Source organism: Nelumbo lutea, chromosome 4, assembly GCF_056320005.1.
Source record: "Nelumbo lutea isolate HS-2025 chromosome 4, American lotus-T2T, whole genome shotgun sequence".
In the NCBI taxonomy this organism is placed as follows: Eukaryota; Viridiplantae; Streptophyta; class Magnoliopsida; order Proteales; family Nelumbonaceae; genus Nelumbo; species Nelumbo lutea.
In genome coordinates, this window is record NC_142687.1 from 38,096,720 (window position 1) to 38,108,193 (window position 11,474).

An 11,474-nucleotide genomic window follows, 5' to 3' on the forward strand; every position below is an offset into this window, starting at 1 on the left:
TTTCGGGAAATCGAGAACCTATGAACACTGATAAGTGATAACGTTTAGATAAATTATTATTTAAATAAAAGACGTAAAGACTTGTAATAGTTGGCAATGTACAATGCCTCGAGTGAATAAATAAATGAGAAAATAGCAATAAAAGAGAGGGATTTTTATTCGCATTGATGATAAGCGTACGATTTGGGATATTTTTTAAATTCTTTCCGGGAATAAGATAAGATATTAAAAAAAGTGGATAAGTATGAAGTATGGAGAGAGAGAGAGAGAGAGACGGGGTGGGTCGTTATTGGCTATTGGTAGGACATAAACTTGGAATGGTGTGATTTGTGAGCTGTGAGAGTGAGACCCACCAAAAGAAAGCCCAAGAAGTGGAGATACCAATGCCCAAGTCAAAGGGTAGGTCACATTGCATGCCCTAGAATAGCACATTGACACCACTCGCCATAGCCCCATTCATCTGAAAGTGAGTTAGTGAGTTTCAATTCTCTCTCTCTCTCAAGTCTCAATAATGTGGGGGCTGAATCCATGCCTGTAGTTGTACAAGTCAGGGCTTGGGCTGCTTGGGCCAGGTTGGAAGGGGACTAATTCAATGCCCAGAAGTGGGGTGGTGTGAGGCCAGGCCAATCTCAAGCTAGATGGGTCCAGGCAACCCCCTCCTCCAACTTACATTTAGGTAAATGTTAATGACTTAGGGTTTTTAAGTTGATGAGTCAAGGTCTGGATCAAATTAAAAATAAGGATTAAAATATCAATATTAAATGTATTATATCTGTATCAATACATCCAAATACATATATGAATGCACAGATACAAAAGTTTTTTAAAAAATTTAAAAAATAATTTAATCATTGTTGAAACTGGATTGACTTGCACAAAAGAGGTGTGGTGTGATAACTTGCCCTAAACCAATCTCAAGCTAAATATGCCAAGGCAACCCCATCACCCAAACTTATATTTATGCAAGTGCCATGGAATAGCTAATTAAGATTCTTACGTTTGGATAACTGATCAGCAATTGAAGCTGCCTTTCAAATAGGGGAGGCCCTTTTCTTTTTCTAGGCAAATGGGTGACACAATAGGAGTAACCCCACAATCTCCCAACCTTGTCAAAGACATGGACTGATGCCATGTCTCCACTGCAACAGTACAGCCAACAGCCAACAGGAGATTTTCCTCCAGTAACACTAATCACCCAAAGTATCATTTTTTAATTCAAAAAAAAAAAAAATCTAGGCTTGCATATTGCTTGATCACCAAACCTATCCATATAAAACTTGGGCATCAAGTTCCAGCAAATGATTTATCCACCAGATGAATCTTTATACCACATGTCTTCAATTTTTACTTATTGATTCATTCGACATTAAGATGATATATGTCTATATTTATCTCAAACTAATACCCAAAACCAACAAGTTGTAGAATCTTTCACCTATTCAAAAGGAATGATGTGCAACCTACAAATCTAAGACAGGAAGTGATCAATATTGGATATTTGGATTTTTTTCAGCTTCATCATTCTAACACTGATTACTAACCACTGAACCATTGCACAAGACTCTTGGGTTGTTTGGGTTTCTTTCATGGATGACTAGAAAAACAAAATCAGCCAACACCCCTTTAATGGGTCTGAGCAAATTGGTTGATGGAGGGAGAACCTAAGTCTTTTAAAAGAGGACCAGTTTTTTTCTCTTTTCTTTTGTTAAAAGTGAGCAAGAAGAACCATTAAAACCAAGCTCCAAAAATGGTACATTGAGTTAAGGTTTAAAATTAGCTTATCAGGATAAGAAAAGGTCTCAAATTTTAGAATCTAGAACTTGTTTGTGCCTTGTCCCCTCCTCCATTTTGGGGGACTCTGCATTTACCAAGTCACAGAAGCACATCAATTGACATTGAACTTTATCAGCCATGTCCTTCAAAAGTTAAGAAGCCGACTCTTTTCAATATTTTGATTCCATAAATAACTAGGGAACAAGTACGCTTTAGCTTGATTGTGCTCCTTTTATATCCTTTTGCCAATATTCTTTGCTTTTCACTATCATGAATCTAGTGATTTTCCCCTCTAGAACAGAGCTAACCCCTCCTATTGAAAAACAAAAAAAAAAAAAAGTGAAACCATTAATCAGTAAGAATTATAACAAGGCTTCCAATCTTATATGAGCTCATGTAAGCTCAGACTCAAGGGAAGCCCAACACTTAAACTGTCAATCAAAATCTTCCAATAGAACTTATTTCTGGTTCATTTTTTAATGATTTAGTGTCCCTTCTCAACCCAAGACCCGTCTTCATGCTTTTAGTAAAATACCAAAAATAGAACCCAGATACCCTAATCTTTAGATATAGTTATACTCAATCAAAGTCTGACCCCATTAGGCTCTTTATTTGTGTGTGTGTGTGTGTTTTTTTTTTCAAACTGAGTCATGATTTATGAAATGGCACTGATAAATTGGCATTAAAGATGGCATGTAGGGAAGCCTTATAAATCACCACCAATTCCATTGCTAATTATTACAAGAGGCCACAGTTGGTGACAAATTTATCAGTGCCAATTCATGAACTGAAGATGACCCAAATTTAGAATATAATTGAAAACAAAAAAGAAAGGTACAACATGGGCCAAATGTAATGGACCCTAAGTTGTCGCCTTGACACTCCTGGGGCTCCTTCAATTAAAGAAAATATTCCTGAGTCCTTTTCCAGAATCCAAATCTCTTTACTTTCAACAATGTCTAAGATCTGTTCAATGAACAGAATGTTGTCCCTTGGGAGAAACTTGCTCCATTTTGCCAAGGGGCATTATTCCTTGGGTTTGTCACTTGTTCCATACGTATCAAAAAAAAAAAAAATATTGTCACTTGTTCCATCACCATCTCTGTAGTTGATAAGTTCTTATTATAAAGCCTTTAGCATTTGGAAACAACTTCAATTTGATCATCTTTATCATCTCTACCTTTCATCAGTTGAAGAATTTCATTGACAATGGAAGCATTCAATGTCCAAAGATGCAATCACCCATTAACTTTGGTCCAATTTTGCTTTTCAAAATTAGGGTTAGCTAACCCGGAAAACCTATACAAAATTTGTAAAGATTTGCCTTCCTTTCCTACTTTTTCCTTCAAATCAAATCGAGCCCTTGTCCCTAACCCAATCCTATGAAATTAATATAATCTGAATTTCCATTTCATATACAAAACCCAATTTCTTAATAAAGCCATTTCCTTGTCCCCAAGACCTACTGCATGAGAGTTGGTACTAACAAACCATTCAAACAAAAAAAAAAAAAAGTGGACTGGTGGATTGATAAACCTGATTTTGTTCAGATCTAGGTTTTCCAACTAAATCCAGCCTGATCCAAGACCCAACCACTATCCTTGAACCTGATCTATCCCTACAAAGCTCACCTTATCTTACAAATTGGTTAGCCCATCTCATTTATTTGTTTATCTTGATAGTTTATATATAGTAACTGCCTTCCCATTTACATTTTCATTTATTATTCCTTTTCCCTTTTAAATGAAGTTATAATTACTTTATTTTTATAAAAAATACATTAATTTAATATACATACACAAATAATTGATTTCCTTTATAAAAATATAATAAAGTTGACCGTACAAGAAACCTTAGCTTTGCCTAACTATTTAAATTAAAAACGTGTAAAACATATAATATACAAATGGCTTGGTCGTAGATCCGCACTACTTTGCCTTTAATTTTAAAGTAAGATATAAAATTATAAATTAAAACCTTGCTTTCAATAAACAAATGTAACAATTAATGTGAGACTGCCAAGTACTGGAGTTAGACCAACTTTCTCAGTTTATATATAAACACTAAATCCTATTTGCTTCAAAAAAAGTCATGACTTTTGGAAGTGTAAAGGGATAGAAAGCATAAAGGCCCCATGTAAAGGCATCATTATTGAAATCCCTAGTGGGTGAATTTCATATCCAGCAATCACATATATTGACACGTGGCATCTTCTAACAGTTGAACCGGGCCGGCAATGGCATAACACATGCGTGGCATGCCAACTCAGATTAGGGTTTGCTTTTTTTTGAGTAGAAGCATTGCTGATTTGGATGAAGATTGGTGGATTATTGGTTGGAATGGGATTTGCTTACTGGACCAATATCAAACCTAGAATTAGAAAAGCACCCAATGCAGCTATCAACCCATCAACTCCTCTAAAGCCCATTGCTTGAAACCTGATTAGGGAAACTTGAAGCCCAAGAAGAATTCTATTTCACCATAAAAATAGTAAACATGAGATGAAAGTCACCTTTCCAATGATAAGAAGCTTAATTTATCATGCTTTAGTGTAGATGCCTGAATTGACAAGGACCTTCTACTCTGTAGTAGGAGATAATGGCAAATCCAAATCGTCCACTGAGGGTGTCCTTGTCAATTCCATTCATGTCTGCTTGTGTATTGCATCTCTTTCACTATAAATCAAGCTTCTAGGGCTTTCTCTCTCCCCATGGATTCACTTTAGATTGCCCAATAACAAATATAATTACAAGTGGGATAACAATAATGTCAATTCTCAAATAGTATTCTTAGCATATATATATATATATATATATATAAGCAAATTGCTCCCTTAAACAAAGAGCATTTTAGCACCTATACCCTTATATATTAACAAATTTGTGTATAGGTCCTTGTGTTCTCAAACTTTGTTGTTTGTACTTTTCTCCTTTAATTAGATCCTTGTTGCTGTGTAGGTAGAGCTAGTCAGCCCTTGTTTTTAAGGGCTAAACCCAATGGCCACGCCAGGGCAATAGACCAATGGCCCCCCTAAGTCTTTAAATCACCCTTGATATCTCTTTGGGGTTTTAAGAGGTCGCCCATTCGAGAGTGCTCTTATATAAAGATTCAGCTAAGCTGGTTCAGCTATTCAAAGAGGCTGAAACAGATAACCTTTCAATTGATTGACTACTGTGATTTGAGTTATCTGATCCGGATTTTTCACCAAATATAACTTATAGGGAAGGTTCAAAGTATCGAGAATACATATTATATCGAGAGCACCCCGATATGCCCCTACAGAGGGTGTATTGGGGTTTTGACTGATTCAGGGGGTGGAGGAGCCTTAAACTGGCCCCCCTGAATTGATTTAAAAAAAAAAGAATAAAGTAAAATAAACGGTCCGATATATCTCTACCGGTGTATCGGACGTATCAATATTTAGAACCTTACTTATAGGATGTCCTTCTATTGTCCACCTGAGAAAGTGAGAAGACGCTGTGCTTCAGCCCTCCCAAACAGTTTCTTAATATTTTTGAATCCTTTTCTACACAGCTTTTCTTTCCAAGGCTTATTATGTTCTATAAACTTACCAAAAATATGTTACTTAGCAGTACAGATGAGGAAAATGGTATCAATCAAGTGACATCATTTTGATTTTAGATGAAACCAAGATATTTGGTTTCAGTTTTAAAGCAAGGAAAATGACTGGTTCAATTTGATTTCTTAACTTACATATATGTTGTTGCGTATATGTAACATCACAACCAAGCCTCACACAAACCGCTTCAACTCAGCATGACCTAAACAAACAACTAAAGTTTATGATTTGACTGAGAAACGAACATTTAGGTCAAATCATATCAGTTTTTTTTTGAAAGTTGAAAGGTAAATTGTATTACTAACAAAAAAGATACAAAATCTTGGATGGGAGGAAGAAAAGAGGGGTAATGAGAGAGAAAGATATGTTCCTGCTGCATTGTTTTACACCATTTTGCAAGTTTATGAGCAGGAACATTAAAAGTATGATTAATATATACGAAACTTGAACTAGAGAAGGATAAAGATAAGTTAGGAATTGTAGTAAGAAGAGCCAAAAGATGTCACGATAGATCCTTTGCTTCTTAAGAGCTTTCACGACTAATTGAGAATCTGAATACAGAATCGGGTTGTGTTTGTTCAGTTGTTTCGTTAACAGAAGTCCTTGATATAAAGCAAAAAGTTTCCCTTTTTCTATTGAAGATAAGGTTCTTCTTCCTCTTGTAATGCAGATACACTTCCATAAGCTAAGGTTTGATCTCCACCCAAGTCACCAAATTCACCCTGCTGCTAGTCTGCTAGAAACACCATATCACTAATACACTGTGATAAGGTTCAACTCATGATCATGAGTCATGACCATCTCAATGCAACCATGATTCTCAGTCACCATTTCACAGATTTTGAAGCCAATAGATGAATTCAAATATTCAACCAAGACCCAATAATATTTGTCACCCAAGCAAAGATTTCAGAGTTTCAAAGACAAGAAGATGATGGATTCACACTTTCGCCACAGCCCAGTGATACAATTGACTACTTCCTTTTGTCATTGTTTTCTGATTTGAGAGGAGTCTTGTCTTGCTTATCACTTTATCAGAGCACAGTAATGCAAATACAAATATATAGGGTGCAAAACCTTATAAATTGTTCCTGTATTTGCATATGTATTTTTCCTAAATCGAGCCTAGCTAGGCCATGAATGAATTCAAATATTTTGTCTGCGACCCAATAATAATACTGACTCTTATCACGAAAATAATTATATAGCTAACCCAAACCCATCCATTTGGAGTTCAAATCAGCCTTCCACACTGCACCCCACAACTTACCACAACGCATTCCCACTGTGTATCGAGAATATCTTCCAATGATAATATCATTATTTTTATTATTATCATTGGGAAATGTGAAAAGTGAAAAGAAAATTCCCACCAAAGAAGTCAGCCAATGAACCAACTATGGTTCCAAGACAATGAATGAATGTGAAAAGTGAAAAGAATTTGAGTCACACTTTCACTCGATTATCCTCCACAACATGCACCCAACATGGCCATTTAGAAGAATAATTGGCTTATAATTATAAAAACTTGGAGGGTTTGAGTTTACTTTTTAGCTTCTTTTTGGTATCTCATCTTTTATCTTTATTTTTGCACTAAAAAGAAAAGAATTTGGATATGGACGTTCATATAAATGATCAAGTGGGTCCGTAGCTATTCTTTCTGCCCACCGCCAGTGTTGTAGGAATTCTTAATTCCTTCTCTAATTCTTGCACTTTGTATTTTGTATTCTGCAACTTTTTAGACCACTTCCTTAGTTAGTAGGGATTGCGAACGGTCAAGGTGGTTCATCACAAGGATTTCGAACCAACCCAAACTCCACTTGAATGAACTTAACCCCAAGATTAAACCCTGCCTTTCAAGTGAACCGGAATGGAATTTGAGTCCAGAGGGACAGTCGACAAAGCAGAAAAGGGTAGGGATGTTCATCAAAAATCGAAAAACCCAAAAAACAAAAAGCCGAAGGTATCATTCAATTTCAGTTAACCTATATCAAATACTAACGGTTAATCGAATTGATCGATATATATTGTACATTTATATATCAAAAAATCGAAAAACTGAAGAACTAAACTGGTCAAAAACCCAACCAATCAAATAGTTAATTGATTTTGATTAAATTTCAGTTCACATTTTCTAAAAATGATAGTATCTGTTCGGTTTGAAGAATAAGACCATGGTTCAGTGGGTGACCGCATTCCTAGTACAAGGTGAAGAATGGAAAATGACGGAAAAAGCTTTATTATCTGTACAACAGTACAAGTATTGAACCGGGTCCTTGTGGGTTACTGCACTTTGAGTCCAATTCGAGCCCACAATATAAGAAGCTTCCATGGCCTGTAGGGTGTCAATGGTATTCGAAAATTTATTTTGAATTCGATATTCGATATAATTAAATCGAATTCAGATAAATCAAATATATATTCGGTCGAATTCAAATATCTTATTCTTATCAAATAGTTAATCGGATTCGAATTTGGATATGACCTGATTCGATTCGATAAATATCCGAATTCGATCGATTATTTAATTATTATATATAATATATATAATATTTTATATAATTTATATATTTATATACTTTATATCAATAAAATATTTATTTATATATTTATTAATTATCTAAAAATAATAATTAATCAAATTCAAATCGAATCGAATATTTGAATATTTAATTGAATTCGAATTCGAATATTAATTTTCAATATCAATCGGATACGGAATAAAACTTGTATATCAAATTTTCTAATCAAATTCGAATTCGGGATACTGTCTGTGATTCGAATTCGATCCGTTTAGACCTCTAATGGCCTAAATCAGTTACCGGTAGGGAAAATTGGAAGCTTGGTACAGATATATAGAATAGAAAAGAGAAACATTGAAAATATGGTAAAGAGGATTCCTAGCTAGCTTTTCCAAGTAAACTGCCAGCTAAGGAGATGGTCAAAGCCAGAACAAAGTAAAGATGGTCTGTGATTCTCCTGCACAATCAATGAAATATAGGGCTCTATACAACAACCCTATAAACCCTATAAAGAGGGGAGATTCACTGTTTAATAGAAGCTTGAAGACTGAATAAGTGCAAAACTGGTAATCAATATGAAAGAGATAAACAAGTGGCTACATCTCCAATGAGAGAATATTCCCTAAGATGCCATGTATTGGATCAATCCAAGGTAAGGTAGCACGTGCTTCTTGATCTTTGCAGGATGTATATTATTATTATTATTATTATTATTATTATTATTATTATTATATTATAAAAAGACAGAACGCCATCTCACATGCTTGATCACTCTACTGATCTCAGTAATGGCTTAGGTTGATTAGGTTATTCTACCACCCTATATGGCTTTTTGAAGCTCATTTTCCAAGCGTAGAACAGCAGCCCAACCAAACCCAAATCCGTCCTGCATTCAATCCAAGCTGATTGACCCAATGTCCCAAGCACAAAGCAAAGCAGGCCATTTGTCATACCTCACCTAAGGGGCAGTTGATAATGGCTGAAAGTAGTTGAGCTAAGTTCTTTATTGTTTTGTCCTTGTAGTGGATAAAATACCAATATAGTACAATATCTATAGGACAGGTTACAGGTATTTATAGTACTCAACCAAACATTCTTTTCAGCCATTAAGTAGCTCATGGCCTATTTAAGCAATAAGTCATTCAGTTTCAGATCTTACTCAAGGGGATTCAATAAAGAAGTAGGCCCCCTTGGAGATAACTCAAACAGATGTTTAACATGATGACATTACTTCTCTCAGACATTATCTATTATCATTCTGCATCCCATTTTTGATATTTTATCAACCTTGTTTGTTCTTGAACCGGTTGACATCTTGGGAACCTACCAATCTCATGATAGATCTCAATCTTCTGGAAACAAGCCACGTAGACAGCTGTGAGAGCTAGCTACCTGCACTATTGCCTATTGAATGAAGCTATAAAGCTAGGAGGGGACCCACCTCATAGATCATGTTTGGTGATTTTGATCAATGTGATTTGCAATTCCTTATTCCTGTGATCAGTCTTTTAAATAAATTATCTTGCCAGCAGAAAGTGGTGAAATGGATTGACTGGTCATGATTAGTCAAGAGAAGCCAATGGGGCCCATGAGATCTTATTTATTTCGTCTAGTGGTGGTTGGTAGCCTTGTGAAAGCATTCATCAGAGCCTCTGGGTAAGCAAATTTATTTGAAATACAAAGCATCTATTAAATTAAGATCCTGTTACATTTGGTTGCAATCAAATATTTGTTTTGATGTGGGCCTTGTTTGACGAGATTGGGCCAAATGTAGTTTATGATATGTTATATATAAACCTGTCAGTGTAGTTTTTAAAAAAAAAAAAAAGAAAAAAAAAAGTGGTTTAGTGGTTTAGCTTGTGTCATTTTTTGTATATTTTAATATTATCATACAACAAATTAAATGGGTAAAGACAAATCAAGATTCATGATGATGAAAATATGGTTTTCATGCCAACCATTAATTTAATATAACCATCTCCTTTTATCCAGATTTAATTTAGGATTAACAATGTAAAAGCAGAATTTATTATTTAACAAAATAATGAAACAGGATTCATATAACCAACCCGTATAGTTGAGATAAGGCTTACATGATGATTATGAACAAATTAATTGTAAAATAAAATTTTCAAATTGTATTTTCAAAAGAATTTGAAGATGGATTTCATGCATTGAATTAATGGCAAAGTATATATTTCATATCAGGCTATGGTGGCACCAATATTCTGACTTGACTTGATATGCTTCCAGCCAAGCCCAGTCCATCCCAAGATAGTTCAGTTTCATGAGAGCCCAACTCATTCAAGTTTATCAAAACCATTGAGTTTTAGACATTAATTCCATTTTGATTATGATGCCTAAAAGACATGATACTTGAAAAACTTATAATTAAATATAAGTCATAAATGAAAGAAATCGTTATTCCGGAGACACTAAAAATATAAAACATGAGAATCCAGTGGACAAAAGATGGTGATGATAAGGGATTGAGTTGAGCCCATCACAATTATTCACAATCTGTGTTCCAAAGACAGATACCATGCATCTATATATCCATTTCTGGGGAGCCAGAGAGTTCAGGACCAAAAGGTGACAAGGCCTCTCACTCTCAGTGTTGTAGAGCTCTGAAGCTACAACTACAAGCGCGTATTGGAAAACTCTTATCAACTGCAAGACCCTATCGATCACTGCAGCCAGCAGAGAGATAGTCCTTGACAAAGCGTAAGTGTGACAGAGACAGACAAGGTAGATTAGGTTCTTTCAATTCATGATCCATCTCAGAACTCAGAGTCAGAAGAGAGACGGTGCCCATTATCAGAGACGAGCTAGTTTGCCCTAGTTTTGAAGCAAACTAAACGCAAAGATATCTGGTCTGGTCTGGTCTGGTCTGGCCTGCCCTGGCCTGACCACCTTCATGGCTTCAGGCAGAAGCTAGAAGGCGACAGCCACGTACATGTACATTTTGTAGGGTAGCGTGACAAGGACCAATTGTCTAGTTGTGAGGTGGGGGAAATAGCAGTTCATTTGGCTGCATCTGTATCAGCTCAGAACTAAGGAAAAAGCCTGTTAGAAGAAGATATTATGAACATGGGCAAGTGGAAGAAACCCATCAACCCCATCTCATTTCCCAATTCTTTAGTTGTCACTTCAATATAAAGTACACGCGAATCTTATATTCCTGACACACGATCCAAACACAACGAAAGCTAACATACACATGCAGAGAAATCAGTTTCTTTGGCCAGGGCCGGATGATGCAGGAATTTGATCATTAGGGGAACACATTTTCATAACATTTAACTAATTAAAACAAAAATTTGAGATTAGAATGTTTTCGCTCTAAAATTTAAGAAAAATAAGTACGTCTCACAAATGGATCATTTTTTCCTAGATTTTTTCTTATGTATTCAAATATATAGGTCTATAGAGTTCTAAAAACTAAAAGGAAAGGAAAGAAGAAAACATTGTTACTAACTCTATGGTTAGGACGATTTTGTATAAAAATCTAGGGATTGTAATTTGTAAAACACCAAGAGAGATATATTCAAGTAATTTTGTTCTTCAAGAATGTTAGAGTGAATAGAGATAAAGGGGAA